Raw genomic sequence first — 26,180 nt, forward strand, 5'->3', positions numbered from 1 at the left:
GGATGAGGACAAAAAATGAGGACAAAAAATGAGAACAATGAGGATGAGGACAAAAAATATTGAAAAAAAATATTGACAATAAAAAATGAGGATGATGACAAAAAATATGGAATTCTTTCCCGTGCTCTCATTGTGGTGGTGGCAAGAGATACTGCTCTCAACGAACCTTCCTGGTTGCTGGTTGGTATAGGCGCTGGAGGCCACAGGAATCCCGATCAGCCAGTAGAAGAGCAACGCCTCCCTTATTCTGCGAGGACCAATAAGATGATGCTTGGCTCGCGCTGCTGTGACCCGTCAACAAATAATCTGGCAAACTGTACTTACGTGTGTCTCTTCATGTTCTTGTGACGGAGAAGGGCGCACTTGGACATGTCTCTGTTTGTTTGCTCATCGATTCTGTCGTTGCTGTGGTGTGAAAGGAGCATGGAAATTGTGTCTAGTAATAAAAAAGTGCTAAAAACGTAATTTGTGAAGAAAAGCTACGAAAAAACCGCTTGGGAAAACCATGGTATGATAATGATGCCTGATGCGTAGTGGGGGACTACAGATTACTCTTGAAAACGGAAACTTATATTGCGCCCCTATATATTACAAAGATGCCTTTTTTTTTGCAATTTGCACCCATTGAAGTGTAGCCGCGGTGGCTGCAAGTAGCAGCCTTAATCTTAGCACTAACACATGTTATCCACTATGTTACTGCGGCAGATAAGCACAACAGTAAAATATTTTGCAATCTTGATGTGCCGTACGGATCAGATAGCTCGGCTTCTCACCGGACGTGTTCTGAAATTCATTTATCCGTAATAAGGCTGCAGTCTGCAGACGCTCTAGCGATCGTTAAATGGGGAACAATCTTTTATAAATATTTATCACGGGAGAATAATGATTGCAGGACTAGCTGTACCTCTGCGATAAGTAGCCCCAAGGTACATAACCACATATTTCCATGACAGAAAATTGTAACCCAATATGATTGCTCTCGCGTCTCCCATAATCGCATACGGTGGCTTTAGGGCATTAAACCTCCCGTATGAATAAGTAAGACTGCTCTTCTGGACCTAAAACACATAGAACATATCACGACCGAGTGGGAGATTATCCAGATACCAGTGAAGCAAACAATTTGCTTTAGCTACACATTGAGAAGCCAAATATTTGTTTAAGGTTCCTCAACAGTGCGGTTATTCGATGAAGTCTACTTGGTTCAACCATAGTGTGCTTTGATTTGGTCTTGGAGGAAACTTGGGAACATTGTTGTGCCAGTATATATTGCCCAACAAAGACCCAGAAGAGATCTGCAGAAGCAAGCACTCACCAGCTGATGAGACTGTTGCGGTAAATGGACGCCCACGAAATGGCGCAGCAGATCACCGTCACTGGTAGCGACACGGCGAACCACCTCAACCAGTTCACCGGACATTGTTCGTCGTGGCTGTGAACACCAATGAAAAATAGAAGGTCAGAGGAGATTGTAGAGGTAGGTTCAATCAAATTTCGGGGAGGGAGATGCGAGCCCGGTGTGCCAACCGCTGGCTACGCCACTGGGGTGTGGGCGAGGGGAGGCGAAGACAACAGCACAGTTCTCTAAACGACACGAAATATATGAAGTGTGAGACACAACAGAATAACAACCGTACTGTTAATATAGCGGTTTCAAAGTACTGGTTTTAGACTTTCCATGCGCATCGTGGCGGGAAGGAGTTCTAGCCTGTTCGGCGCCGTGGTAACTGTTGAACATGGGAGCAGAAATAAGAATTCGCGTGCGACTGTTGATGCTTGGCTTGTGTTTGTCCGAGTAGAAGCTACGGGTTCACCGTTCTTTGTTGGTGCTCGGATTGCTTCCGAGTCTTCCGAGGTTGATGCTTACGTCCCGTCCCGTAGCCAGGAGGGTGCCCTAGGGCACCTGCTTGCGCCTAAATTTTCATAGACGGGATGTTAAACGAAAGCAAGGGTGTCATTCTAAAATTGTCAAGGTGCTCAACATGTGCGTCATGGTGGCTACAAATACTCGTTCTCAATCAAAATATTCACCGAAAAATATTTTTAAATTCATTAAGGCACGCACAAAAGAAAGACTCAAGGAAAACGACTCGGACGGCATGGTCCTCCTGTCTTCGTTTCACATGTCCTATAGCCTCAAAAACAGTGCAGCTAGAAATGACAGTTTCGCCATACCGAGGGAGAAACAATGAATGCCATATCAATTAATTTTAATGTCTTACGAAAGAGGTCTAGCAGCTAATTCTTGTTTATTTGATGTCGTGTAGCTCTAGCATTATTCATGCGTCGCTTTAACCGACTTGACATTGTAAATGTCAATGTACAGTGGAGCCGAGTCGCGACCTCAGTGATAAAATGCTAAGTGATGCAGAGCTAGGTGGAGCATCAGGCTATACCTTTTAATACCACGAAGAAATTATCTGTACCACGCCACACTTTCACTCGTTTCGAGCTACGCTTGGTACACTTTCGTCGCTAATCAGCCTTTCGCAAAAGCCTCGCAGTAACACACTCTAATAGTTTGGTTACCGTTACACGGATAAGTTTCCTTGTTCTTGGAAAATTGGCACTGTTAGCTCAGTTAGCTCAGTGCCTGTTTAGATGTACTATTGTGATTCGCGGAGAAAGACGCTTTATAGTTAGAATGGGTGGCGTAAGCTGGTGCAAGAACAATCAGTGTAACCTCGAATAAATTCAGTCTTCCACGAGGGAGGTAGATCGTGAGGAAGTTGCATATCCTCATGTGCCCTCTGCTTTTTGTATGGATTGGGACTAAATATGCTTGCCTGACGCCTCGTTACATATATCTCACGATAGACGCAATAAACTCACCAGCCGAGAGTGACGAGTACAGTATTCCGTGCAGAGAGTGTGCTGAAACTCGCGATGTTCCCAAAGATGGCGGTGTAGGCGGCGCTGGCGATGAACGCCGGCCGTGCATCGGTTGTGAGGCTGCATGAATGTGTGTGCGTGCGTGGGTGCGTGTGAGAGAGAAAAATAAGAACAGGGAAGTAAAAATAGAGTTTTTCACTTCTGATCATATTAAAAACAAATAAAAAGTACGTGTCAGATAACTTACGTTCGCACGCGCCCAGACAATGTCAGCTGCTCTGATCCTGAGACGACTGGAACGAAAAGACAACTTGAGATAATGGGATCACGAAATTTTAACCGGGACTTGAATGATTCTGGTGCAAATTACGGATGAACCCTAGCGATATCCCCAAGTTCATGAAGTCACGAATTCTGAAGCAGTATTTATAAACTTCTGTTGAAAATTACGAAGCGGTTTCATATTACTGCGTTCAGGAGGTAAAAAAAATAACTCTTGCTTAAACGCGCTCGTCGTCTATGGCCAGTCTTAACCTTAAACCAAGATGTGTATATGACGTTGTGAGCCATACTTCGCCCAGGTCGCGTTAATAATTCATTGACGCTCTTCTGGGTGCACAGAGCGCAACGTAACAGCATAATGGGCATAAGATGAGGACGTCTGCATCCTCACTAGTGCAGCGGAATAATATTCTCAGTATGCAAGTAACGTAAATAAGTTTAAAAAAGGTACAAGATGAAGGTTGTAGAAGCCTACGCACCTACATCGAGCCATGCTAACCATTTGGTTGACCGCTTCAAGAAGGCTTTTTCAAAGACGTATCAAGTCAGCAATCATAAAAGTAAAAACACAGTATACTATAGTGATGCGCGACTTTATTCCCTAAGTGGGCAAGAACAGTGTTATGCCTGTGAGTCCGCAGCGAACGTCCGTGCCTCTGAAAAAGGCAATCTGTGTCAAGGCCAGCCCGCGAGCCGCCTGACGCGATGAACAGCTCAACGGCGTCAACACACGGCGCCTTTCTGTCGCCCACGTGCAGTGAGTCACCTCCGCAAGCGAGCCCGTCGAGTAAACAACTGGCGTCTTCCTGTCTGGCGGCTGACGCAATGCGCGGCTACGTCACTCGTCCTTGAGTGCAGCCACCTGCAGCGCAGCCTCTCCAGATTCGATGAAAAAGAAGAACGCGGCCAAGCGGCGACCTCATTTGAGGATTCTGACTTCGCGACCAGTGGCGCTACGGGTTGGACATTTGGGTTGGACCCAGGGCATATAAAAGAAGCCCTGCGGCGCGTCGAGAGACCCCCTTGGACAGCAGACCCATTTGAGAGCAGACCTATGTGTTAGGGAGGAGAGCTCGGCTCTTCGAGTCTCTGTCGGCCCCAGTGCCGAATTTGTAATGCCTCTGTATATATGCTGTACATAAACCTTGTTTAACTCACCATCGTCTCGTCCGCTCGTCTATCAGCTCTGCGCAGAAGCAGTCGCGAACTGAGAAAGCTACGCTACCAAACGGCAGGTGACCTTTCCGGCGGAGTTCGAAGCAGTGGCGCCTTCGGGACCGTGTTGGCGTCGCCGTCTTTTGAAACAGTGGTTGCAGCGGTTGGATTCGTAGCGCCCTTCGTAACGTCGTCGGAGGCACGCGTCGCAACAGTGGTGGCAGCGGTGGGATTTCGGAGGCCGTGCTTCGCAACAATGGTGGCAGCGGTGGGATTTCGGAGGCCGTGCTTCGCAACAGTGGTTGGCAGCTGCGGGATCGGCCGGCGTCAGTGACATCGATGCGGTGAGTGCCTGACGTTTTCCCCTCAGTTCACCAGACTACTCTAGCTCCGGTTATAGTAGTTTAGAGAAGGGCTGTGAGAAGCATTAGAGTGAGCTTTGATCGTTTCAAGCCAAGTCGAAGCGCTTTGAAACCAAAGTTAATGCGGAGGGTGTAAACACGGGAGTGTTTAAAATTGCTTGCGCGTCTTGCTAGTTGACGTATAGTGGGTACGGCAAGTAAATTGTTAACAGGGGCAAACGGCAAGAGGCTAGTGTGAACGATGGAGAACCTTAAAGTGAAGGAACTCATCGAAATTTGTGAGGAACTCGGCATTACTTTGGGCCGTGCGAAACGAAAGGAAGCGATCCTTGAGATCATGAGAGATGAAGGAGTTTCGGCTGAGGAAGTCGATGAGGCCTGGGTGGATATCAAAGCACGCCGCGAGGAGGCTGAAAGGTGAGAAGCTCGCGAACGTGAAGAAGCTGAAAGGCGAGAAGCTCGTGAAGAAGCTGAAAGGTGAGAAGCTCGCGAACGGGAAGAAGCTGAAAGGCGCGAGCGTCGCGAGCGCGAGGAGGCCGAGAGACAGGAGCGCCTCGAGTTGAAACGAATAGAATTGGCAATCCTGCAGTGTTCGCAGGCGCCTAGCGTAGCTTCTCCGACGATTCAGGTCAGCGGTTTTAGAATTCGGGACCAATTGCCACCGTTCGTAGTAGGTGAGGACATGGCGAAGTATCTCGTCAAGTTTGAACACGTCTGTGAGCGAAATGCTTTGGAGAGGTCTCTTTGGGCGCAGAACCTGTTAGCTCTTCTTCCGGGCGAAGTGTCCGACGCGATAACTTGCTTGTCGAGGGAAGCGTTTGAGAGCTATGACGAGGTTAAAGAAGTGCTCTTGAGACGTTATAAGTTGTCACCCGAGGCTTTCAGGCAAAGGTTCCGGTACGCTAAAAAGGGGAATGAGTCACACGTTGACTTCGCGTTTCGTCTTAAAACCGATTTATTTGAATGGCTCAAGGGCGAAGGTGCCTACATCGAGCCATGCTATTTGGTTGAACGCTTCTAGAAGGCTTCTTCGAAGACGTATGGAGTCAGCAATTATTAAAGTAAAAACACAGTATACTATAGTGATGCGCGACTTTAATGCCAAAGTGGGCTAGAACAGGCAGGAGACTATGCAGTGGTTTAATGTTGTACCGGCTCTAGAAATTCTAGAGTGGAGTTATTAGTAGAGATCACCAAACGCAACAATTTACGGATCTTTATTAAATTTTATAGAAAACAGGTTAACTGTAAGTGGACGGGGCGAAGTCTAAATGGCGAAACTAAAAGTAAAGTAGACTTTCAAATAGACTTCATTCTGTGTGACCACCCAGGCATAATACAGGATGTGGGAGTAAAAAACAAGTTCCGATGCAGTGATCATAAAATATTTAGAGCTTGCATTCGCGTAGATTAAGAAAAAGCAAAGGCATAAACTGATGCGCAGGAAGTTGATTAATGAGCTAGTGGTAAGAGTAAAATTACAGGCAGAGTTTCGCTTCAGAATAGATTCGCGACTCTAACGAGGTATATAACAGACGTTAGCGTTGACATATTGAACAATTATCTTACTAGCGTCATCAAAGAATGTGCAATGAAAGTCGAATGTACAATTACTAGGTAGGGCACCTGCAAACTTAATGACGCTGTTAAACTGTCTCAAGATACAAAAAATCTCATTAAGAGACGACAAACCGCCAATGTATCAAATGCAACCGACAGAATTGCGCTAGCGGAACTTACGAAGTTAATCTATAGGCGTAAGGTAGCCGACTTCAGAAGGTGCAATGGAGCGGCCAAAGCCTAAAAGCTGCGCTGGAAAACTTGCGTATAAGCGAAAATCAGATGTATGCGTTAAGGGAAAAGAAAGGCAATGTCATAACCTATATGAATAGGATAGTTGAGGTGGCGGAGGAGGAGTTCTAAAGAGAGCTGTACAGAAGCCAAAACAACCAGGATGTCTTGAAAAAAGTAATAATTTGAAGCAGAATGAGACATCCTACCAGTGACATTGACAGTGACAGTGACAGTAACGAGACATCCTACAGGGGAAGTAATGAAAGCCCTAGAAGGAGTGCAGAGAAGCAAAGCCGTTGACGAGGATAAAGTAACAAAGGACCTGCTGAAAGACGGGGGAAAAATTGTGTTAGAAAAGCTGGCTACCTTGTATAAGAAGTGTCTCTTGACGGGAAGAGAACAAGAATCTTGGAAGAACGCCAACATTATATTAATCCATAAGAAAGGAGACGTCAAGGACTGATAAAATTACAGGCCAATCAGGTTACTGTCCGTTATCCAGAAACTACAACAATAATAGCTAATATAAATGAGTTGACACTAGAGTTAAATCAACCGAAGGACCAAGCAAGATTTCGTACAGGCTACTCCCCAATAGGTCATATCATACTATCAATAAGGTGATAGAAAATGCGCGGACTAAAAGGAACCTCCATACATAGAAAAATGCGCGGTATATAACAAGCTCCCATACATAGCCTTTATAGATTACGGGACGGCGTTTGACTCAGTCGAGACATCACCAATGACGCAGGCACTACGGAATCAGGACATCGAGCAACCCTACACGAACATACTGGAACAAATCTACAGTGGATTCAAAGCCAGCATAGTTTTCAATAAAGAAAGCGACAAAATAAAAATAAATAAGGGTGTAAGGCAGGTTGACACAATCTCTCCACTTCTATTCACCGTATATTTACAGGACATTTCAGGGATTTAGATTGGGAAGAGTTAGGAATAAGACTTCATTGAGAGTATCTGAGTAACCTGCTATTCGCTGATGACATTGCCTTATTGAGAAACGTGGAATGAATTACAGCTCAGCACTACTGAATTGACACGAAAATCACAAAAGTAGGGCTAAACGTGCATAAAGCTACTGTGCGACAGTCTCGGCAGAAACATCGCTTTGCGATAGGTAGAGATATGGTGGAAGTTGTAAAAGAATATACCTACTAAAGAAAGGTAATAACCACGGAGCCGAACCATGAGAGTGGAACAACTAGAATAATAAGGATGGAGTGGGTCACATTCGGCAAAAATTCTCAAATCACGAATGGTAATCTACCACTAACCTTCAAGAGAGAGGTATATAAAAGCTGTATGTTGCCGGTACTTACCTACGGAGCAAAAACCTGCAGGCATACGTTGAGGATTCAGCTGAAATTGAGGACGACGCAGCGAGAAAGAAACTAGGTTAAATGATATCATAGTCGAAACGAAGAAGACAAAACGGGCTTTCTCGGCTACGTAGCACGAACGTAGCTAGGATAAGCGCTGTTCATTAAGGGTAACTTAATGGATTCCCAGACAAGGCAAACGCACGAAGGGGAGAGAGAAATTTAGGTGATTGATGATTGATATATGGGGTTTGACGTCCCAAAACCACCATATGATTATGAGAGACGCCGTAGTGGAGGGCTCCGGAAATTTCGACCACCTGGGGTTCTTTAACGTGCACCCCAATTTGAGCACACGGGACTACAGCGTTTCCGCCTCGATTGGAAATGCAGCCGCCACTGCCGGGATTCGATCCCGAAACCTGCTAGTCAGCAGCCGAGTACCTTAGCCACTAGACCACCACGGTGGGGCGAAGATAGGAGGGCCTGACGATAGTTATAGCGCGAGAACAGAACGACGACGCAGAGACGAGAAGGACACAAAGTAAATGAGCGCTAAAGCACTCGTGTCCTCCGTGTCCTTCTTGTCTCTGCGTCGTCGTTCTGTTCTCGTGCTATAACTATCGTTATGCCATACCAACTAGCCCAAGCTGCCACACTTGTAAGTTAGGAGGGCCGATGAGATAAAGGAGTTTGTAGGTATAACGTGGAAGCAGAAAGCTGGAAGGTAGGGTTGACTAGCGGATCATGGGAGAGGCCTTTGACTTGCAGTGGACGTAGTCAGGCTGATGATGATGATAATGATGATGATAAGTTACAGTTGGTCCAAGAAAGTGCACACGATTGATGTTTAATATATTTGTTGTTGGAGTGGGATCGCCAATGCAATGAGTGGAAACCACGACACAGCGTTTTCAGCCGCAAATTATGCAATAAATCACGGAAAAAAAGATGTGCTTACCGGAACTCGAGCCCTTTTACGACGGTGTCTTCATATCACTCATGGAAGAACGTTGAATGCTTCTCCGCCCGGCGGTAGGAAGTTCAGTTCCTGCCATGAGCAGCACGCCAGCCGGTGTCCAGTTTGCACCGCCGACGTTCTCGAAAGGTGTGGCGTGCTCCGATGACCTGCCCACTAGCTGGCCATCGTAAGCCAAGGCGCTCGACACAGATTGCGAGGTTCGTTTCTTCAGAACACCGCGAACTTCCGGCTGCTTTGCTTCGGGTGATTTAGGCTGGCTTGCTCTCGACTCTTGCACCGGCTCGGGTGCAGGGTCGGGATTTTCAGCCAGCGCCGGGGACTTCGGTGGCGGTGACATCACCTCTTTCTTCTGTGTAGACGTGTGCAGTGACCCCTGCCTCGTCTCGTCCATGGCGTTCGAGCGACACTTGTTGTTGTTGCCTGGTACCGAACGTTTCCGGTGTCGAGACTAAAAGGGATTGTGAATAAGCAAAGCATAGGGAGGCGCGCTGAAGTGGGAGTTTTCCACATCACTTAAGGGTGCGTACAGGTACCACTGTGTAATGAAACACTGCATTCATAAGAGGATAAAAAGAATCAGGCTTGTCTAGTGCACCCAGCCAGCCGCTTCACTGGCCGTTTTCTGCAGAAGTATGTAAAGACCGACGCCCTATAATACAGAACATAATCATACTGCATGCTGGGTCTTGGGTCAAGCAGGAACAGAAACTTGTTACTTGCATAAGCTAGCATTGGCTGACAACCGCGACCACAGCCATGCCTTCAACCTCCCTATAAGTTGGATTCCGTCTTTCTGTCCCCCACGAATGTAGCGTTCGTGTGGCCAGCTGAGTATAATAACCAAACCTTACACAAGACTTCTGTTTCAATGTCATTATCCTTGGAAGTGACTTTTTAAGACTAAGTATGATGGAGCAATTCATTCGGAATAGTGAAAGAATACCGCATTTTTTATACGTAGTACACGATGTAGTACCTTATGAAGAGAAACAGCTTGTCTGCCATGGCCATGCTTCGCTGTCACTTTCGGCTGTATCTTCGTCGACGGAGATCCGAGCTCCTCGTCCCTAGCCTTCAGCAATGGCGTCTTCAGCGCGTCCATGGTCGAAGAGCTCGGCCTGTGCGTTGACGACGTGACATCGCCCTCTCGTGCAGTAGAAGTGTTCGCCGTATCGGAAGAGTTCAACGTGGCGGACGCTTTGCGCTGATGCCTGAAGAACTTAGGAAGCGAGGGTAACACCTGCGTGGTTGTAACGGCGCGCAGATCGCCAGGTGCGGTGTCGTGCCAGGCGTGTGTATTCGGCGGCGACTGTCGTGACGGGGCTGCCGAAAGGAACTCATCCGGTGAAATGCTGCCTTTCAGTTCCTCGGTCTTCGAAGTGACGGTCCATTGTGACGATGACGGCACCGGTGACAATCCTGGACACAAGCGTGACGACGACGACGGTGGTGGGGAGGGGCTGTGTTTTAGTATGGACGACGTTGGCTTGTTCAGCATGCTGGAAGAGCGGACGTGACGCACGGGTAGGTAGCGCGACCAGTTGTCGTCGCCATTGACGTCACGCCACGGTTGCATGAAGGCCGCGAAGGAAGTCTTGCGAGGACTTCTCTGCGTTAAGAAAACAGGAGGGTCATGCTGACGAAAAGACAGCGATTATCCAGCCATCGAAAACAAGGAATGTGAGCATACAGTATGACTCTGTGCTTGAGGTAGCAACGGCGGACCAACACCGCGACCACAGCCATGCGCCAACTTTCGACAAGCTTGAGCGTATAATCGACATGAAGCACCATGTTTACACTTTCTCACCTTGAATACTATGAACACCTTTCAAGACAAAAGCTTTAGGTCTTTCATCAAACGCGAAACCTGAGAGCCGACGTGGCGTCGTCGTCGTCTAACGGTGTCGGTACGAGGGATGCAATAAAACCTTTTGATGGCGTTAAAATGACGCCATCGTGACCTGTGAATCACAAACATACCGCCAATATTTTTATAGTCACCTTGATGTCACTATGAACTCACATGACGCTATGACACGGCAGCTTTTCTTGCTACAAGCGGGACAGTTACAGAGTCCGTTCAAAACAATGTTGTGGGTTTAAAGGCGCAATGTTTGTGGTCGTGAAGGCAGTGCAAAACCATGGTAGTTACTTGAAGCTTTTAGAAGATGGTGGAGAAGTATTATTATGAACACTGAGAAAAAAAGAAGAGGAATTCACCCTCGAGTGTTGTTAGGTGAATGTATTAAACCACCCCTGAGTTCTTTACCTACACTAGCCTTGGTCGATGGTAGATAGTACAGTCACGTATGCGGGACAGCACAACTCTTGCCTTTTCACTCAACCGTGGCGTATCCAGTGGTGTGTGCGTAGGCGCGGAAGTTGGTGCGTGCGACAGGCCCTGTTTGACCAGTGAGCTGTTGCCCGATGCCTCACTCGGTACCTCGCTGTCCAAGGACACACTCCTGGCCCTCCTATCCGGTAGCATGGTGCTGCTCCGGCGACGCCAGCGGGGACGTAAGGCGTTTTCCTCGAGGGCAAGGGACGGGCTGACAGTTTGGATGCGGACGACGCTGCGCTGGTCACTGCCAACAATCTCGTTGTGCACGGTGGTGACGAAGCGTTCGATGAAGACGATGCTGAAGATCAAGATCAGGTTGCTAAGAAGCAGCAGGCTCAGCGCTAGCACCAAGGACTGCATGTAGAAATAGAGTGGCTGCAGCCGCACACCACAGCGCTGAATGATGTGCAGGCAGAGGCGGAATAACACTGTAGTCTCGTCGCCCAGGAAGGCTGTGGCGAACAGGATGGACGCCGTGAGGACACGGGGCTGCGTCCAGTGGGAGAATAAGATTCAATAAGAACGTGTTAGGCAAGTACAAGCCTACCTAGTATAGTGCTTTAAGAAAAGAAGTCTATTTTGGTTTCGGCAAAAGGCCGCAGCAATGAATGCGATAGCAACACATGTGGCTGTTATAAACGAAGCAGAACTAGGAGATTTAGGAACTACACGAAATGTAGCGAATATTTTCGATCGTGCCTGAACAGACAGTACTGCAGTAACCACAATATCAAAACAGGTGTTGTGAATAGTTGACTGCGTGACGCCTGGCAGGAGGCGAAGTGCAAGTTCGGCGTCGAGAAACGCGACAAGACACTGCTTTTCACGTCAAAGTACGTTAACGTTGGAGTTTCTAGTGATTATCACCGACACTTCCTGCAGACACACCGCATGGGTCTCGTGCAGCAAGAAGTTCATGGCATCAGTCCGAAAGGTTCCTCGTGCGATGTACCCTGTTGCAACAATGAAGCAATGCGATGTTTTAATGGCGCAACCGTCTCGACAACTGATCTTGGGCAGCGAGTTGAATTTGTCCGTATGAAGTGAAAGCGGTGGTGCGCATTTCGATGGGAAGCGAGTTCACAGACACGACTTGTCCAGCGACTTCCCGTATAGTCCTACACTTGATGCAAGCCATTGGGCTTGTTGCTGAAGAGCGGAAATGAAGCCAAAAAGTCTTTAAATGCCTTTTCCTTCCACTGTATGTGCTTTAGTTAGCCCACCGGTCCATTGATCAGACCATGAGGCCCGTCAATGTTTAGGAAAATCACGTAAGGCTTGTCCAAACAAAGCACATGCTTAGTTCAAGAATGTTTCTTTGAACCTCATTGACAGTAAGCCAGTGGCAAATGGTGTATAGACATAGCTCACCGTTAGTAGTATGCACATTACGAGCGACGTGGCCTAGTTGGTTAACGCAGCGTGCTGAGTAGTGAGCCGCTCGAATCCCCAGTGAGTGCCTTGAATTTTTTCTATTTATTTGTACATTTTACCTTTATATATATACCGAGACATATGCGGTGCATATCGGTGACAGGAAAAAAAAAATCAACCGAGAGTGTCTATATAATTGCCATCGCAACAAAAATGAGAATGATCATAAAAGCAGCAGTAGCTTACGGAAAAACACGATGGCCCCCCTACAAGGGGCACAAAAGGACATTGCTACAGCGAAATGGGTTGCAATTGTTGCTTGTGACAGTGCATTTGCCTTGTCGCTGGTTTTCAGCCTGTCTGAATGACCCAATAGATGTTGAAGACTGTTGGAGGACGATGTTAGCAATTGCACTGCAATTTTTTTCTAGCCCAATTAGAAAAAGAACACCGTGTTTTCACTATAACGACCGACAAACACTATCGAAAGGGGTGAGTTTGCTACCACAAAATATCACGCAAAACGTTTAGCAGTAAAGCAAGCCATGGAGGTCAATGCTTAAAATGTACCTAAGGGCCAGTTGTGTGTCATATTTACGAAAACGACAGCGCACACCTGGTTAACACCGAAATAAGAAAAGGAAGACACAGCACTACGTTTTCGTAAGAAGGTGAATGTAATTTTTCGCTTTTACTTCGACTCAAAATTTAGCCATGCGACATAGCGTTAGATAGGCTGGGCGCCTCTAAATTCTATCATTCTATCGAAATAGAATAACTAAAGATGCGTTTGATTTAGCTACACCTGTATTCAGTCTTGGTGTATACATTATTCAGTTATTACGTTTGGTAGCCCACTTATGTAGCTGTATGTCGTTCATTCTAGGGCTCCCAAAATTCTATTCACTGATGATTATTTCTTCTTCGTGCGTATAGCCCACCTAGTGCATCATGTTGGAAAACGATATTGCCAGTTTCATCATACTGTCACGGGGTCGTGACGTGGCCGAAGACAGGAGACTTCTTGTTGGGATTTAACTGTTTATTTGGGCGAACCTGTGCCCGGTAAACAGAAAGTCCAATTACAGCAACAGTCTCGCACAGATAGCAGTCTCAGACTGATAGCGGCGAACGGAGCGTCGGCCTTCGATCAACAACTGACAAGCGGCGAAGCGCGTCTGCATTTATACTCTTGCCGTCGAATGTTCTAGCGTTATCGCTGGCGGTGGCGTAGCTTCCAGAACAATCTGTACCGTTCACACAGTGGGCGTGATCTTATCGAAATGTTCTACTACAGTCCGGAACCTTCTAGAAAACTGCAGGCGCGGTTTGCGCTGAGAATCGTGTGGTGTTTTGGGACGATAACAAAAACTTGGAAAATGGAAGGTGGCATTGCCCCCCTCTGAAAAAGGCATCGTCTCGATGCTTTAACTAAAGATGAAGGTACAATAATAATGCAAGAAAGTACAATGAATAAATTACGATACAACAATAATACAAAAAAACACTGTTTCAGTTTGTTAACGCGCATGAAACGGCTTGAGGCGTGCGACATGGACGACTTCAGGTCGCGATCGGCGTCGTTGAGAGTTCGTGATGCCGTCGGGGACAACCTCGTAATCAAGCTGGCCGAGACGTCGAACCACCCTGTACGGTCCGAAGTACCGTCGCAGAAGCTTTTCACTTAGTCCACGTCGGCGTATCGGCGTCCACACCCAAACACGTTCACCGGGCTGGTATTCCACGAAGCGTCGTCGAAGGTTGTAACGGTGGCTGTCGGTCGTCTGTTGATTCTTGATACGGAGCCGCGCAAGTTGTCGGGCTTCTTCGGCGCGATGAAGGTACTCGCTCACATCGAGGTTTTCTTCGTCGGTGACGTTGGGTAACATGGCATCGAGCGTCGTTGCCGGGCTCCTTCCGTAGACCAATTTGTATGGAGATATCTGCGTCGTCTCCTGCACCGCCGTGTTGTATGCGAAGGTCACATACGGAAGAATGGCATCCCACGTCTTGTGTTCGACATCGACGTACATTGACAGCATGTCGGCGATCGTCTTGTTAAGCCGCTCGGTGAGGCCGTTGGTCTGTGGGTGGTACGCTGTCGTCCGGCGGTGGTTTGTTTGGCTGTATGCCAAGATCGCTTGAGTTAGTTCGGCAGTGAATGCCGTTCCTCTGTCGGTGATAAGGACCTCCGGGGCGCCGTGACGTAGGACGATATTTTCGACGAAGAACTTAGCTACCTCGGATGCACTGCCTTTTGGCAGGGCTTTTGTCTCGGCGTAGCGGGTGAGGTAGTCGGTAGCTACCACGATCCACTTGTTTCCGAAAGCCGACGTCGGGAACGGCCCCAGTAGGTCCATACCAATCTGCTGGAAAGGTCGGCAAGGTGGATCAATTGGCTGCAGAAGTCCCGCTGGCCTTGTCGGCGGTGTCTTGCGTCGCTGACAGTCCCGGCATGTCCTCACATAATGAGTGACGTCGGTGGTAAGACGCGGCCAGTAGTACCTTTCTTGTATCCTCGCGAGCGTGCGAGAAACACCGAGGTGCCCTGCCGTCGGATCGTCGTGCAGGGCCTGCAGGAGTTCTGGTCGCAGAGCTGAAGGCACCACAAGGAGATACTTAGCCCGAAGCGGTGAAAAGTTTTTCTTTTGTAGAAGACCGTTTCGTAGAAAAAACGACGCAAGTGCGCGCTTGAATACCTTTGGGACTTCGGCGGTCCTGCCTTCGAGGTATTCTATTAGGGCCTTAAGTTCCGGGTCGGCCCGCTGTCGTTCAGCGAAGTCGTCGGTAGTTATCGTTCCCAAGAAGTAGTCGTCATCCGAGTCGTCGGGTAGCGGTTGGTCGACAGGCGCACGAGAGAGACAGTCGGCGTCGGAGTGTTTTTTGCCAGACTTGTAAATGACAGTAATGTCATATTCTTGAAGTCTCAGGCTCCATCGTGCGAGGCGACCTGAAGGGTCTTTCAAAGTGGCTAGCCAACACAAGGCGTGGTGGTCGCTCACAACTTTGAAGGGCCTGCCGTAGAGGTATGGGCGAAATTTCGACGTAGCCCAGATGATGGCGAGGCACTCCTTTTCTGTTGTGGAATAATTTGCTTCTGCTTTGGATAGCGATCGGCTGGCGTAACTAATAACCCTTTCAAGTCCGTCAGCCCTCTGCACAAGAACGGCGCCAAGACCTACGCTGCTTGCGTCAGTATGTATTTCTGTCTCGGCGAATTCGTCGAAATGGGCAAGTAACGGAGGCGTCTGGAGGCGATGTTTAAGCTCCTGGAAAGCGTGTTCCTGTGGCGTTTCCCACTTGAACTCCACGTCGGCCTTGGTAAGGTTTGTGAGAGGATCGGCGATGCGGGCGAAGTTTTTCACGAACCGCCTATAATAGGCGCACAGGCCCAAAAATCGGCGTACGGCTTTCTTGTCAGTGGGCGGCGGGAATTCGGCGATGGCGGCTGTTTTCCGTGGATCAGGACGAACTCCAGACTTGCTGATAACGTGCCCCAGAAACAAGAGCTCTTCGTACGCAAATCTGCACTTTTCTGGCTTCAGTGTGAGTCCGGAAGTCTTGATGGCTTGAAGTACAGCTTCAAGGCGCCGAAGATGCTCGTCGAAACTCGAGGAAAACACGACGACGTCGTCCAAGTACACAAGGCAAGTCTGCCACTTCAATCCTGCCAGTACTGTATCCATAATGCGTTGAAAAGTTGCAGGCGCTGAGCAAAGGCCGAAGGGCATCACCTTAAACTCGAAGAGACCGTCCGGTGTTATAAACGCCGTCTTCTCTCGGTCTCTTTCGTCGACTTCGATTTGCCAATAGCCAGTCTTGAGGTCCATTGACGAAAAGTACTTGGCGTTATGGAGCCGATCAAGTGCGTCGTCTATTCGTGGGAGAGGATACACGTCCTTTCTTGTGATTTTGTTCAGGCGGCGATAATCGACGCAGAAACGTAGGGTCCCATCCTTTTTCTTCACTAACACCACAGGGGATGCCCATGGGCTCTTGGACGGCTGGATAATGTCATCCCGCAGCATTTCATCAACTTGTTTCTTGATGGCCTCACGTTCTCGCGTCGAAACCCTGTACGGACTCTGACGGAGTGGTCTGGCATTTTCTTCGGTTATGATGCGATGTTTCGTGATTGGGGTCTGCCGAATTTTCGATGACAACGAAAAGCAATCTTCGTATTGCAGGAGCAGGGCGTTGAGCTTTTCTTGCTTATCGTTCGGAAGTCTGGGATTGACGTCGAAAGCTATGGGAGGGGCTTGGTTCCTCTGAGCAGGTTCCGCAGAATCGGCGAGGGCGAAAGCACTGGTGGCTTCGACAATTTCTTCGATGTATGCGACCGTTGTTTTTTTATTCACATGTTTGTACTCATTGCTGAAATTTGTGAGCATAACCGTTGCTTTGCCTCCCCGCAACTCTGCAATTCCTCTTGCGACGCAAATATTTTGGGTGACCAACAGATGCTGACTGCCTTCAACGACGCCTTCGAAGTCAGGTGATTAAGGAGCGCCGACTGAAATAATGACGCTTGAGCGAGGCGGAATGGTGACTTGTTCTTCCAGCACATTCAAGGCATGGTGTCCAGACGGCGTGCGCGGCGGTAGTGCTTCTTTTGTGGATAACGTTATCGACTTTGTTTTTAGGTTGATGACAGCACCATGGAGGCATAAGAAGTCCATGCCAAGGATGAAATCTCTCGAGCAACGCTGTAGGACTACGAAGTCTGTAGGATAAATACGGCCGTTAATGGTGACTCTCGCTGTGCAGATTCCTGCAGGCGTTACGAGATGACCTCCGGCTGTGCGGATTTCAGGGCCTTTCCAAGCTGTCCTAACTTTCTTTAACTTCGCGGCGAACGACCCACTGATGACAGAATAGTCGGCTCCAGTATCGACGAGAGCGGTCACACTGCGGCCGTCGATAAGAACGTCGAGGTCGCTAATTCGCCGTCTCGCATTACAGTTAGGGCGTGGCGTCGGGTCACGGCTGCGTCGGCTTGTTCCGCTGCTTCCATGTTGCGTCGTCAGGCCACTTTCGGTAAGTGAGCTTTCGCCGTCAGGGCTTTGCCTGGTTGGCGTTGTGTTCGGAAAGCTCCGTCGCGGCGTCGTCGTCGTCGGAGGATCTTCGGTAGTTCGTCGCACAGCAACCGTCCCTCCACCGGTTGCTGGCCTTAGTTTCCCGGATACGGGCTAGGAGACCGACCCCGCGTTGGGCCAGAGTACTGTCGGTGGTGCGGTGACGTGCGGCGGCTGGGCGACGGCGAACGCGAAGGGCTTCGTGGTGTCCACCGAGTTCCTGTCAGGTAGTCGGCGATGTCACGTGGTCGTTCTCCTGGCTGTGGGCGCGGTGCATTGACGGCGAAGCCACGCAATCCCATCTGTCGGTACTGGCAACGGCGGTATGTGTGTCCGGCCTCGCCGCAGTGGTAGCGGAGCGGGCGATGGTCAGGGGTGCGCCAGACGTCAGTCTTCCTCGGTGCACTGCGCTGGGCCGCTGGCGAACGGTATGACGTCGGTGGGGGTGGTGGTGGCGGTGGCGTCTGTCGACGGAAGTGCGATGGGGCGGCGTTTTGGCGTGGACGGAGAGGAGCGTTGTGGCACAGTGCAGCGGCGTAGCTCATAGCTTCCGGCTCGGGCAGCGGTGCGTGGGGAATTTGAAGCGATTGCCGAACTTCTTCTCGCACAATGTCGGCGATCGAATCCACTTGAGGCTGCGCCGAAGGCAACAGCTTGCGCAGCTCTTCCCGCACGATCGCTCGGATCGTTTCACGCAGGTCTCCGGAGTTACTGGCTTGAGCAGCAGCACAGTCTGCAGTCAGGCGACAATTATACTGTCTGGTGCGCATGTCCAGGGTCTTTTCAATAGTGGTCGCTTCGGCTACAAATTCTTGGACGGTTTTCGGTGGGTTTCTTATCAGCCCCGCGAAGAGCTCCTGTTTGACCCCTCTCATGAGGAAACGAACTTTTTTCTCCTCGGGCATGTCTGGGTCAGCGTGACGGAATAGTCGGGTCATTTCTTCTGTGAAAATGGCGACATTTTCATTTGGTAGCTGAACCCGGGTCTCTAATAAAGCAGCGGCCCTCTCTTTTCGAGCGACGCTCGCGAACGTTTGCAGGAATGCGCCGCAGAAAACATCCCACGTTCGGAGCATGGACTCCCGATTTTCGAGCCAGGTCCTTGCGGTGTCTTCTAAATAGAAGAACACACGACGCAGCTTTTCGTCATGGTTCCAGTGGTTGAGGGCGGCCACCCGGTCGTATGTCTCTAGCCAGGACTCCGGGTCTTCGAACGATGACCCATGGAAAATTGGTGGTTCCCTGGGTTGATGCATGACCATCGTGGGCTGGGACGCTGCGGTTGTCATTGTCGCTGCAGTCGCAGTCATGGGCTTGGTCTTCCGCGGCTTGTCGTGTAGAAGCCCGTACTCCGGTGGTAGCCCTTGCTGTCGGCGGCTTGTTCGCTGCTCCTGGTTGGCGTCGGTGTCTTCTCCGCGACGTGGGCTGGGTTCACGGCTTGACGGGGGCGTCCGGTACATGAACGAAGCAGCACCTCCACCAAATGTCACGGGGTCGTGACGTGGCCGAAGACAGGAGACTTCTTGTTGGGATTTAACTGTTTATTTGGGCGAACCTGTGCCCGGTAAACAGAAAGTCCAATTACAGCAACAGTCTCGCACAGATAGCAGTCTCAGACTGATAGTGGCGAACGGAGCGTCGGCCTTCGATCAACAACTGACAAGCGGCGAAGCGCGTCTGCATTTATACTCTTGCCGTCGAATGTTCTAGCGTTATCGCTGGCGGTGGCGTAGCTTCCAGAACAATCTGTACCGTTCACACAGTGGGCGTGATCTTATCGAAATGTTCTACTACAGTCCGGAACCTTCTAGAAAACTGCAGGCGCGGTTTGCGCTGAGAATCGTGTGGTGTTTTGGAACGATAACAAAAACTTGGAAAATGGAAGGTGGCAATACCCCCTCTTTCCATGTCACAGGTCACAGCGCTATCAAAGGTGTGAAATCTAAGGTTTGCTGCGGGCAACTAAAGTGCAGTTCGGAGAACACATATGGCCAAGCGACTGCGTGTTGAGCAGCCCAGCTGTAGTGTAATAGAGTGCTCGCAGAATCCAAGTTCAACGCTAACTTCACAGTCGCACTGGGTGAACATTTGGTGTAGCATTTATGCGTGAATCTGTCATGGGCTCCACTCTTGTAACCAAAATGGGTAAACAGATCCCGCAACTTCAACGTTTTCTACTAGGTCGCTGTCAACAAGCCATACACCTTGAACGGGCCCCTGACTGGTTTGATCACACTTCTCTTGAGAGGGATAATTGGCGATGTTCACTACAAACACAAAACACTGACGTCGCCATCAAGTTGGCGTTAACCGCTGTCTCCTCCTGAAGTTTTTTAAATTTACTTGACTATATATGGTCATGCACATATGCACGTACGAACATATATGAACCTTTTTATTTTATAGCTAGGCCCTTGGCAGACAATGTCTTCTAGGTCAGCAGAATAATAATTCCATGATGCCAGCTTAAGATTTAGATAAAGGCGATAATGCCTCGAAGAACGGCAGGACCAAAAAAAAAAAAAGACGGGGGCTCATAATGTGAAGGAGGTTGCGACTGTGCAGTGCTATGCCATGAGAAAACAGTGGTGATGCGCATTGAAATCAGCAAAGCCGAGCCCTTTTTACTCGTAATGTTTGAAGTCACAGAGATTGGCTCTATATTGCTGCAGCTACCATGAGGTTACTCACGCTTGCAGAGTAACTATGGAAGCTCGAGGTCGGGTCACGAGTAGATGCACCTAATAACTATAGCAAGAGCAGCCTAAGTAGTAGGGAACCATATTTTTTCAACCATAAACTCACGCCCATGTATTCAGCGGCCAGTTGGTCTGCGTCACAGACGTTGCCCAAAGGCAGAATGACGATAGGCAGCATGGCGGCTACGGCTGGTGGAAGCAGGCGGCCCATGAGACCGACCATGGTGAGCAAGATGCAGTAGATGCAGGCGCCTTCCTGTGCAAGAGATAGAAGCAGGCTTTCTCTAAAACGGCACACATCCGACAGACTCTAAAACGGCACACACCTAACGTCATGTTGTTACATGACACCCATGTCATGATTATCATGTTTGCACAGTCATATACCTTCGTCATCTATTGACGTCACGTAACACAAATTTTGATATAAGTGAAGCTCACGAAATAACCACGAGCGCCCTATGAGCGTAGCACGTATTCATGTTGTTACATGACACGCATGTCATGATTATCATGTTTGAACGAGTCATTTACCTTCGTTGTCAATTCACGTAGAGTAATACTAAATTTGGTATATGTGAAGATAGCGAAACGACTGCGAGCGCACCATAAGCGTAGCATATATTCATGACCTCCATGACATGCATGTCATAGATTTCCCCGTTAGGTTCTGTAGTTGTGTTCACCATGCAGTCATGTCATAGCATACCAGTTTCGCAACATGTCCTGTGAATATAACCACCGCAAGAGCAGCACGAACATGAAATGTAAATCACGACGTTCATAACACACATGTCATGATTTTCATGTTATGACTCGTCATTATGCTCGTCATACAGTCGTGTTATCCCATACCATACCAATTTTGGTATCGCTATCATTATTGAAGCGGCCAGGGTAACTAAAATTCATAGGCATCTAGATGGATAGATAGATAGATAGACAGACAGATAGATAGATAGATAGATAGATAGATACATAGATAGATAGATAGATAGATAGATAGACACGCTCAAAGTCACCGAACTTGGGTAAGAAATGCTTGGCATTTAAGAAAGAAACAATTATAGAAAAAAATAGTTATAGAAAAGTTGTGGTAATGAGGAGAAATACCAAACGTGTTCTGCTTTCTTTCCTTGTCGCGGGCAATTGTAGTTCCTGGTCACGGGCAATTGTGGTGACAGAGCGGGCGCGCTTTGTGTGCGCCGGGGGCGAACAGTATGACCCTTTGATCTCAACGATGAGTGTCTTAATTTACGCGTCACATTATTATACGAAAAAAATGGTTATGCCATGAATTGTCAAGCGCTGCCATTCTGACATGACCAAGTACACTCAAGACATTGTTTGAACAGATTATTAGTTGTTACTTATACGTTAAAATTCCATTTCAGCTACGCCGAAGTATTTCTTTCTCGCCATATAGTATTCGTGTGTGATAACGACAGGAGGCGTACTGTAAGAGTGATTTTACTAAATGATCTCTACTGCCTAAAAAGAAAAAAAAATAACAGCCATCTGATGTTCTTTAACGTACACTCACACCGCACTGCACACGGGGATCCACCATTTTTTCTTGGTGGACGGTGAAAATAGCTTCTATTCCGCAAATAATGTTCTGTACTTGAAATAGTCGTTCGCGTGAGCCTACCTTATCGGTGAAGACAAAAGGCAGCAGGTAGATCGGCATGAGAAACTCGAGGCATTCCTGGAAGTGGCGCTCTTTTCGCCGTTGCTCTCCTTCGGGCGGCAATGAGCTCCTCTTCTTCGCCTGACCTGCGTGTCGACAGCCATACTGCTTGACAGCTTCCTCTAAACGCCCATAAATGTGCCTAATCGCGCGAAAGGTTTACATGACCAGGCCACTACACCATAATAAATTTAGCAGGCACTTCGCTCTCTTGTCAAACAGGCAACAGCGGAGAAAGTGTATGAATTTGAACTGTTCTGAGTTCAACGCTACACAGAGGTTTCTTTTTCACCATGAGCAGAAAGACGTGCGCAGAGTATGCATTTTAGTCACGGAACACTGTAAGTTGTTTACTTGTCGACCAGTAGAAGTACCTGCCACCGGTAAGTTGAGTGCACGTAACGTGCAGCGCGTAAGGAGTGTTACACGCGATGATCAAACCACTTTGCAGCGTCATTGCCTACCTTGATTCGCTCTCTCGCATAGCGGCACCACCTGCGGGCTTTCACTTGACGTGGCCATGTCCGCAGTCTCATGTGCACCCAGGACAAAACGGGAACGGCTTCGGCAGTCAAGACTGCGGGAAGAAAGCCGGACGCTGGTAACTGTCCCTTTTAGCAATCGATACCAAGGTGAAGTTCGTGCCGAGAAACACGACCATTGGAGCAGCACGCGGGAACGTTCAATTGATGATGATGATGATGAGCCTTCAGCTTTGCTGGCACTCGCCTATTCTTCTTTGTGATCCGTCGCGTTCGCGCGTGGATGTCATTGTATTTGCTTCTCAACAATGCCCACTACCAGTTACTAGGCGCGAAAAGGGTGGTTTCACAATGCTAATAATGATACGGAAACAGTAATTGATGTGAGCGAGAGGTAATAATTCTTTTTGTACGGCGCGCAGTGACTCAAGAATGGGGTGATAGCTGGCATGCAAGCGGTTATTAGGCAGAACAGAAATCGATTTCAAATAGAGTAAAATATCAAACAAAAAGAAATGCAGAGTGGTGACGCAGTCAGACTAGCAGATTGAGAGTATGCTTGCGATAATAGCAAAAAAAGTGTATTTAGAAAAAGTGTTCAACGATTTGGAGTACTTGGTACTTTACTGTATGAGAGTGGAAAGCCGCCACAGTCGAGGAACAGAACGGTTGAAATGGCGATAGTGATGCCAAAGATGTGATTACGAATGCAGATCAAGACGGGGCCAAACGAATGGGCGAATGTAGATTATCGTCTTCGGCTGATGTGGGTGTCCTCCTCTTTCTAGCATGGCGGCACCAAGATTTTCCCACCTAAAAGAAAGTTGGGGGTGTATTACGCGAGATTCCACCGTTGACTGTTCATCTGAACGCGTTGTTACTTCATACAACCCGAAGCGTGGCAGAAAGGTGGCGGAAGAGCCGCAATGCGTTGCCCTGTTCGCTGTTTTCCCTACGTGTCGTGTACTTCCCTCCAGTTGTGCTGACACGCCATTCATTCCGTGAACCTCCGGTGCAATACCACTCCTGGTATGCAGATGCAAACGAGAGAACGTGATAAGATGTTTAACAGGTAAAACAACAAAATAGAGTACGACTGTGAGATAAAAAAAACATGAAGAGAAAGCAATAATAAATTTAAGAACAAGATTATGCACCAAACAAACAAATAAACAAAGAAGCAAATAAATAAATGAACAAATAAACAAACAAACAAACAAACAAATAAATAAATAAATAAATAAATAATAAATAAACATAGCAACACCTTCTCGACCATTTGCGTGGCGTTTTTATTCTACAGATAATGAGGCTGGTTTCCGTGCTCGCAACTAACCCGGATAATCAACAAGAAAAGCTCCCGAACAATAACGTAAGAAAATGCAAAACACACGGAATTCACATAAATATTGTTCAGTCTTCGTTCGTTTACCGGACGGTCAGAATGAGTAACAATAATACATTACTCTTGCTTTTGAACCTCTCTAAATTACGCCGTGAGCAATGATGCACGCGACGAAGTGTCGAGGGCCCGATGTTCATCCACATCTGCTTGACGTTTCACTAACGGCCGCTCGTGAGATTGGTGTGTGGATCGCTTCGCATTTTATTTATCAACAGAATCACACGCTGTGACTCGGTCCGAAACAGGCAATCTTCAGCTACGTAGCGCAACGTCGTAGCGAATGACAGTGCACGCCGGCTAGCGCTACAGTTCGCTATTGGACGATACACAAAGCGAGAGACCCGAAAGAAGCCACACGTAACCCGTATAAAGCGGCCATAGCATATATGCCGGGCACCCCGTACGGGTGACGAAATCGTGACTCGTCAGCTGTTGCTTTTACTGCGGCGCTATCGCGTTATGCTGGCGGTTGCTTTTTTTGCTTTTTTACCCGTTGCCTATTGCGTTTTTAGATTATACAGGCCTCCCTCGCAGCGGCAATAAACGTTCTCCGGCGTGGTCTAGTGGCTAGGATACCTGGCTTTCACCCAGGAGGCCCGGGTTCGATTCCCGGCGTCGGAACATCTGGTCTCATGGTGTAATGGTGAGCACTCTGGACTTTGAATCCAGCGATCCGAGTTAGTGTCTCGGTGAGACCTTTCTTTTTTTTCCCTTGATTCATTTGTTTTTTCAGCGCTGCCAAGAAAATTATCTGTGACTTGTTTTTTATTTTGAATACCCTGAAGGCAAATGCATTGAAGAGAGATTGGGTGAATATATTACAACATTAAGGAAACTGCAGTACAAACAGCAGAACAGAAGTAGCTATAACATCACAAAACAAGTTATACGGTTCACAAAGGTCGCAATATTCCTGTTGCGAAAATAAATACATACATTGGATAAGTGAATTTCACTGATATCAATGCAAGGTTATACATAATTGAATGGCCTAAAATTTAGTATTAGACACAGCGGTACGAAACACATCTGGGTTGCAAATTGTAGCATTGTTTGAGGACTTTTAAATAGAACTCGTTGTTACGAACTATTTATACAAGAAAATATGGATGGAGCAGCTTGGCCTTAATTAAAGCACCCGCTAAGATCACCTATAATGAAGTGATCAGTGGAGTTGTACCCTACAGCTCAAAACTACATATTTAAGAAATTAGTGAGGTTCGTATTGGCTTCTGTCTACCGAAATGCAAAGGTACGTCAAATGCGCACAACGGTGGTGGCGACATCTTGGAATGGCTTGTCCAAGAGTACTTGAAAACGTTTAGTTTTACCATGGTGTTCTCGTAGGACCACTGCGGACCAAAAGGAAGTGCGTGATTGTCCGCCATCAATGCTGCGCAAAAGCTCGAATGTTTAGCGTAGTTTGCAAGGAAAAAAAAAACACGCCTTCTGTATAGTTGAGGGCTGCGTTACGAGATGTGATTGCCTGCTTTCATCTGCACATCTTCTCCCATTTAGATTTGTTGAAGTTTTCCTCCACTCCTCTCCTCTATTAAAAGAAACAACTGTAGACCTCAATGTCACAAAGGAAGAAGTTCTACAGTGATTAATACTATAATAAGCCATATTGAGTCATTCAAAAGTGCGGCCGTAAAAATTGCGAAACAAACAAACAAACAAACAAACAAACAAACAAACAAACAAACAAACAAACAACAACAACAACAACAACAGCAACAAACAAAGCTCCCTTCGTTTCAGTCTGACACGTTGTTTCGGCGTATTCTTGGCAATATGAGGAAGCGGTCCTCAAGCACGACATGATAAAAGAACATTTTTAAGGCGGCTTGAACAAATCATTAAAAAATATTAGTTCGAGAAAATATGGTATTTTTTGTCAATGCCTAAAAACATTGTTCACTTTTTTTTCTTACTTGCCGTCGTTTGATTAGCTTTATTGAAAAGCATGTGAAGTTTTATTCGGGAAATCGGGAATTACTCTTCCTTCCAAAAATATTCTTTATTTCGGCGCTTCTCGGGGCCACAGCGACAAGAACGTCTGCATTGTCACCACAGAATTATTTCTCAAGGTATTACCAATAAGAAAAGTTAGCTTTTTCTAGAAATTTGATGGTATCGCATATTAGAATTCTACACTCATGTACTCCTTAAACAAATGATTCATGCCCCGCCGCGGTGGTCTAGTGGCTAAGGTACTCGGCTGATGACCCACAGGGCACGGGTTCGAATCCCGGCTGCGGCGGCTGCATTTCCGATGGAGGCGGAAATGTTGTAGGCCCGTGTGCTCAGATTTGGGTGCACGTTAAAGAACCCCAGGTGGTCTAAATTTCCGGAGCCCTG

At 47.8% G+C, this 26,180-nt stretch overlaps 2 non-coding genes across 2 annotated transcripts; both read left to right on the forward strand.

Annotated features, from left to right (window-relative positions):
• Positions 1 to 24,368: 24,368 nt before the first annotated feature.
• TRNAE-UUC (transfer RNA glutamic acid (anticodon UUC)) lies at positions 24,369 to 24,440 on the forward strand. The gene has a single exon. It is a non-coding gene; the product is annotated as a tRNA-Glu (tRNA).
• A 5-nt stretch (positions 24,441 to 24,445) lies between these two features.
• On the forward strand, positions 24,446 to 24,517 carry TRNAQ-UUG (transfer RNA glutamine (anticodon UUG)). Its single transcript has one exon. It is a non-coding gene; the product is annotated as a tRNA-Gln (tRNA).
• Positions 24,518 to 26,180: the final 1,663 nt, after the last annotated feature.

The sequence above is a fragment of the Rhipicephalus microplus genome, chromosome 3 (assembly GCF_043290135.1).
Source record: "Rhipicephalus microplus isolate Deutch F79 chromosome 3, USDA_Rmic, whole genome shotgun sequence".
NCBI classification, from domain to species: Eukaryota; Metazoa; Arthropoda; class Arachnida; order Ixodida; family Ixodidae; genus Rhipicephalus; species Rhipicephalus microplus.